This window comes from Cyprinodon variegatus, unplaced genomic scaffold (assembly GCF_000732505.1).
Source record: "Cyprinodon variegatus isolate N-32 unplaced genomic scaffold, C_variegatus-1.0 Scaffold2264, whole genome shotgun sequence".
Lineage (NCBI taxonomy): Eukaryota > Metazoa > Chordata > Actinopteri > Cyprinodontiformes > Cyprinodontidae > Cyprinodon > Cyprinodon variegatus.
Window position 1 is genome coordinate 35,706 of NW_015152717.1, and position 6,381 is coordinate 42,086.

The 6,381-nt window shown below is 36.8% G+C and overlaps 1 protein-coding gene across 1 annotated transcript in view; it reads left to right on the forward strand.

Moving 5' to 3' along the window:
* Positions 1-6,381, forward strand: part of LOC107080735 (major histocompatibility complex class I-related gene protein-like) — a 31,374-nt gene that overhangs the window by 12,802 nt on the left and 12,191 nt on the right. The window lies entirely within an intron of this gene.

Consider the following 6,381-nt stretch of genomic DNA (forward strand, 5'->3'; position numbering starts at 1 on the left):
AAGGCACTGTGGAGGGCATAGGGGTCCATATGGCCGATCACGGAACATTTCCTCAGATATGTTCCATGATCTGGTGGCTCTAGCGTGCTGGCGTACTTATCCATTCGCGACATGATATATATGATATACGATAATATGCCACCCAAGATGGCGGACCAGAAGCTGGCCAGTGACGTCACTGAAAACCCCCTATTTACAACCAAAACTCTTCCGGTCTCCTTCTTTTTATGGACTTCGAAGGATCCAGTGTAGATAGACCGCGTCCTTGGAGGATGTAGCCCATGAATTCGAACACAGCCCTGGAGAACGGCCAAGTCTGCTCTTATGCATATGAGAGCAACACCCGGGGACTAAGGCTCTGATTGGATTTATGGGCTTTTTTTTATTTATTTATTTTTTATTATTTGTATAACAAACCAATAGTGTACAAAGACTTGTTAAGGTACAAACATTACAACATGGGTAGACAATAAAATAGACAGAAACATGGTGCTAAAAACAAGAACACATACATAAATAATAAGGCCAATGAATAAATATAGAGCAAGATTTAAAACAAAATAAAAGTAGAAATACTGGCAGTTACTTTTTTTGGCAGAAGCAGATTTCACATGTTTTAATGAGGTGCAATACAATATAAATTGATTAAGAAAAATTTCAAAACAAGGAGTAGAACCTCTCCATTTACAGCAATATATATATTTGACAAGCAAAAAAAACAATATTAACCATGTCTGAAATGTATCTGTCAAGATCATCAACATAATTCAACTCAGTTTATTTCTACAGCATCAATTCACAACCCATGTCATCTCAGGGCACTTTACAGTTCACCAGATCATACAGTCAAATTGATTAAAAGTTTTCTATCTATGGAAAACCAGTTGATTGCATCGACTCATTGACTCAAATGCAATCCCTCACACTAAGCATGTTTGTAGTGACTGTGGAGAGGAAAAAAAGCTCCCTTTTAACAAGAAGTAACCTCCAGCAGAGCCAGGCTCAGTGTGAGTGGCCATCTGTCGAGGCTGACTGGGGTTCAAGGAAACAGAAGCAGAGATACAAAAAGCAGCTGTAAAAGGCGGCCCCATCCAGTAAACACACGTTTACCAAGCCAGCTCCCATGTTAGAGGATGAAGTGAGCTCCAGCCAGTCACAGTCAAAGAAACGGGACTACACTGGAAAACAGGCCGATCTCCAGCATGGCAGCATCTATAAAAAAACAGTGTTGATGGCAGCAGCAATGCTGATATTTCTCCCCAGGATGGCGTCACAGCCAAACAGGAAGAGACGAGGCAAAGCTACTATGAGAAAAAGCAGAGAGAGCATAACTTTAGAGATTGAACTAACAGATTCTGCAGAGTGGGAGAATAGAGATAGAATGAATCAGAATGATGAAATAGGGGTCCCTATGTCCTCCAGAAGTCTAAGCCTATAGCAGCATAACTATAGAGATAACCTGAGCTCCTCCAACTATAACTTTTGTCAAAAAAGAAAGTTTTAGGCCTAGCCTTAAAAGTAGACAGGGTGTCTGCCTCACGGACTAAAACTGGTAGTTGGTTCCACAGGAGAGGAGCCTGATAACTAAAATATCTGCCTCCCATTCTTCGTTTAGAATACAACATGTGACTGATTGTTATTTTTTGATGTCCTCAATTTTACAGGACAACAAATTTTGATGTCTCTCCATAGTTTAAAAGAAAAGGGACAGGGGAAAAAAAGAGGATTAAGGGATTCATCCGGACATTCACAAAAGGCACAGTATGTTAAATCAAATTTAAATCTTTTGTGCAAAAAATCTGCAATTGGCTAAATATTGTGCGAGATTTTAAGGTGAGTCTCTTTAACCTTTGGTGAAACCGGCCATTTAACATACCTAGAGAACGACTTCTCAAAGAAGGGCAAAGTAGTTGTTGTCAAAAAACTATTGTAGTAATCATTAAATAATTTAGATTTGAATGCAGTCACAAGTATAGCATTATTACATTTTTTTATCAGTCAAAATATTCTCCAATTTTCAATTTGGGTAAAGATGGTGTAACCTTTGAATATTTTAAGGTGTTTTGGATGAGATGGATCAGAGCTTCAGGAATAGCTTTGCATACTTTTAAGTATTCATTACAAGTACAGCAAAGATTAAATGTGTTGGTAAACTCTCTATGATTTAGGAAAAAACAGTGACTGTACATTAAAGTCAAATAAAATACCTCTTTCATACCAGTCAGTTTTAAAAATAGATTTTCTATTTACTAACATTGCTCTGTTATTCCACACTATGGATCGATGAGAGTTGAAGTTATGAGTAAATATCATCTTCCAAAATTGTAAAACTTGTTTATGTAAATTAGACAGTAAATGTTAATCTTCCTAAATCAAAATCACATTTAAACAAGAAATCCAAGCCACCAAGTGTCTTAAATATAGATTTGGGGATATGAAACCACACTGAATTGGAAGGAGGCATAAAAGGTCTTTAGCCAATTTATCCTAAATGAACCAACCAGAGCCTCAAAATCTAAGGCTCTAATACCACCCTTATCATAATCTTTAACAAGATGTGATTGACATAGATCGTGAGTTTTATTCCTTCAGATAAATTGAAAGATTATTGAATTGGCTTTCCTAATATTTTTGTCAGAAATAAAAGCAAAATGGCATGGATAAATTAATTTAGAAACTCCTTCAGCTTTGGACAAAAGTACTCGTCCAAAAATAGTCAGATCTCTAGTTAACCAATGACTTCATGCCAATCAAACAACTACCAATATTTTCTTCCTCTCTTCTAATAACATTTTTCAAACTCAATATTCCCAGGTATTTACCTTTGGACTTGACTGTAATAAGAGGCAACAGACGCCTCAAAGCTGGAATGGATCGGCAGAAGTTCACATTTGTTAATATTGAGAGACAGACCAGACGCTCTGGAAAACTTTAAAATGGATTTAACCGCAATGTCTACCATAGTTTTATCACTTAGAAAGATTGTAGTGTCATCAGCAAATTGACTTATTTTGAATTCCCTATCAAAAATTTTAAGACCATGTAAATTTGAATTTTTCATAATTAGTAATGTAAGCGTTTGAGTTGTTAGTATAAATAATTTAGGTGAAATAGAGGAACTTGGTACCATACTCCTTCCCAAGGAAACTGAACTACTTATATCATTGTAGAATAATTTAATTATATTAAAAGGCCTTAGAGAAAGCCAGGCATAAAACTGTCAAGATCAATAAAATTACGATAATGTCACGTTTGGGTTTTGGTTCCTAGCCCAAATGCAGAACACACACACAGAGACTGGGGACAAGTTCAAAGGTTTAATTATTTAATGAACATAATAACAGGACAGGGGGGTTATCAGGTCCAAGGCTGGTCACGACTGGGTTTACAGTTCTGGAGATAGAGCAGAGCGGCAGAGGGGGGAAAAAGGAGGGTTCTGTGGCTGTTGGCAGGCTGAAGGCTGAGCTTGGTTAAGGGCTTGCAGATTACCAGGTTTGAGTTTTCCCTTCCAGATTTTTCTGGGAGCAGGTTGACAGATCTTTGGCAGGTTTGGTTCTCCAGGGTTCTTCTGAGATCAGACAGAAAGATTTCCAACAGAGGAACTCTTTGGGGTTTCTGGTTACAGACAGGTTCAACCTGGAAAGCAGAGAAGAAATATCAGGATCAGGTTCAGGTCAAGAAGTCAGGAGACAAGACAGGCAGTTTGGCTCAGGGTTCGCTGTACCATAACTGACTAACACTCTGGAACTGGAGTGTGGTCCTCAGCCCACTTAAATACTGGTCTCCTGATGAGCAGATAAGGAACAGCTGGTGAAGTCAGCTCCAGCTTCAAGAGATCCAATACGCCCTCTGGTGGAGAAAAGATAGACAGAACCCCAGATCCCAGCAGTAACACAAACCCCTAGGAAGGGATCCTCAGCGCCCTCTGGTGGGCAAGCCTCAGGATCCCAACAGATAATCAATCACATCAAAACTCAGTCTTATAATGATGGATATTTCTTCCCTTTAAAAAAGCTGTCTGGCATTCATTAATAATCGACTATTTAAGCGAGTGGCATAAACTAGAGCTTAAATTTTGTAATCTGTACATAAAAGAGTGATGGGTCTCCCATTGTCTAGTGATAAAGGATTTTTGTTGGCTTTGGGGATCAGAATTACGAAACCTCGTTTCATAGTGGGAGAGAGATTATTGTTTGAAATGCATTCCTCAAATAATAGCCTTTGTAAATCTTTCCAAAAGAAAGTATAAAATTCAGTGGTTAACCCATCAAGGCCTGGAGATTTCCCTTTTGCCATTTGTTTTATTGCTACGTCAAGCTCTTCGATTCTTAAGTCATCTTGCATAAGATTTTTAAATTCTGATACATTATTTTAACAGATTCCTGAATTTCATCGAAAAAAGACTGCCAATTGGATTCTGAATACTTGGAACAATAAAGATTGCTATTAAAATGTTTAATCGTTGTATGTATTAAATCCATATCTTCAGTAACACTACCATTAATAATTAGTTTCCGAATCTTCTTTTTGGACTGTCTCTGCTTCTCAAGATTGAAAAAATATAAAGAGTTCTTTTCACCGTCTTCAATCCACTGAGCCCTGGAGCGAGGGAAAAATTAAAACATCATCTAGTTGAGATTTGAAAACATCAAGTTGACTCAGCTCCTCAGAGGATAAACAATTATTTTGAACATAAAGAGTTAATATTATCAATAAATTGGGATTATTTCTGTCTCCTCAGTTTTGAAGCAAGTTTACCTGTCTTTATTGCTGTAGTACTAGCATTACATTTGAACCACTCCACTTATTTAAGGATGACATATCCATTACTAAGATTTCTCAATAAGGTTCAGGACTTCTGAACAGAAGGTTTTATTATTCAGTAGATTACTATTAAACTTCCAAGCTAGATTTGAAGGTGGTTTAGATTTATTTAAAGAGAGAAGCAAGGTGACTGAACAATGATCTGTTAGCGGAGCTGCTGAGATTTGACAGCTCAAAATATTATCTAACATCTTATAAGGAATTAACCAGTAATCTAGCCTAGAGCTCTGGCCATTTCCAGAAGGATTGAACCAGGAGTATTGTTTAGTATTTGGATTTCTAATCCTCCAGCAGTCTGTCAAATTTGTATTAGAGGTTAAGTTTTAAAAAATATCGTCGTACATATGGTGCTGCCCCTGGGAGGGGAGACCATCAATTGATGCATCTGGAGTTACATTAAAATCTCCACCTAAAACAACTTTATCAGTGGAATATTTTGTTTTCCAATGTTTTATCATCTCTCCAATTTCTGCAAAAAATTTACTATTCATTGCTTTATTATTATATCCATATACACACACCAGAATTATCTTATTTCCATCAATCTCCACTATCACAGTTACCCAGTGGCCATTTCTATCAATGATATGCTCCAACAAAGAACCTGGGAATTTATGAAACATAATTATAAACCCAGCAGGATGCAAAGTACCATGACTGAAATAAATTTGGTCACCCCATTGAAGTTTCCATAATTTAGCCTCCTCATTGGGTGAATGAGTTTCCTGCAGAAAAAACAATTTGCCTTTTGCTCTTTGCAATAAAGATAAGTAGCTGTACATTTGACATTATTTTTTAAACCCCTAGCATTAAGTGAAAGTAAAGACAACATGAAATAAACACAGTAGTTGTGCAAAAACTAAGCTCAGGAACGATGAGCAGGAATGAGATAACAGCCAATAACAATTAATATTTTTAAAAAAAAGTGCTATAGCCCTTTTAACAAATACAGAGTTTGCCTTACCAGTGGCAGTAAAAAAAATAAAAAATAAATTTAAAAAAATAAACGCGGCCATGTACTTAGTCAGTGTCCACTCTTCGTTTATCGATCAGGGGGAACGCTTCTTTCACGTATGCGGGTTTGTCAGGGCTCCTGGCTTCTTGAACCAGGGGCCACAGCCCGGGCGATCCTGTCCTCCTTGGAAAAGTCCTCTTTAAAGCTTTCCCCAAGAATAACATAATAGGGAAGAGTTAAAATATGAAAAATACAATACTGTAAAGTGTTTTAACAATATAAAACTGTGCACCTGGAAAATAAATAACCAGCTATGGATATTTTTACAGTATTGTATATTTGAAAATAACAGCAACATCGGAGATGTACAAAATGAAAGCAGCATGTTATCTAACTGGCTAAGGTTTCTATCATTACATTTGCTTTTATTTGTTTATGCTCCTGGTGGTTGTCACCTTTATTTATTTATTCCACTCTGGACTCACATGATTGTAGTCTTTGTTCACTTTACGATAAAAAACATGAAAAAAATGAAATAATGAGTAACAGTTTTGAAAAGTTCGGTATTCATTCTTTTTCTGCTTTGTGTGTGTGAATTTTCA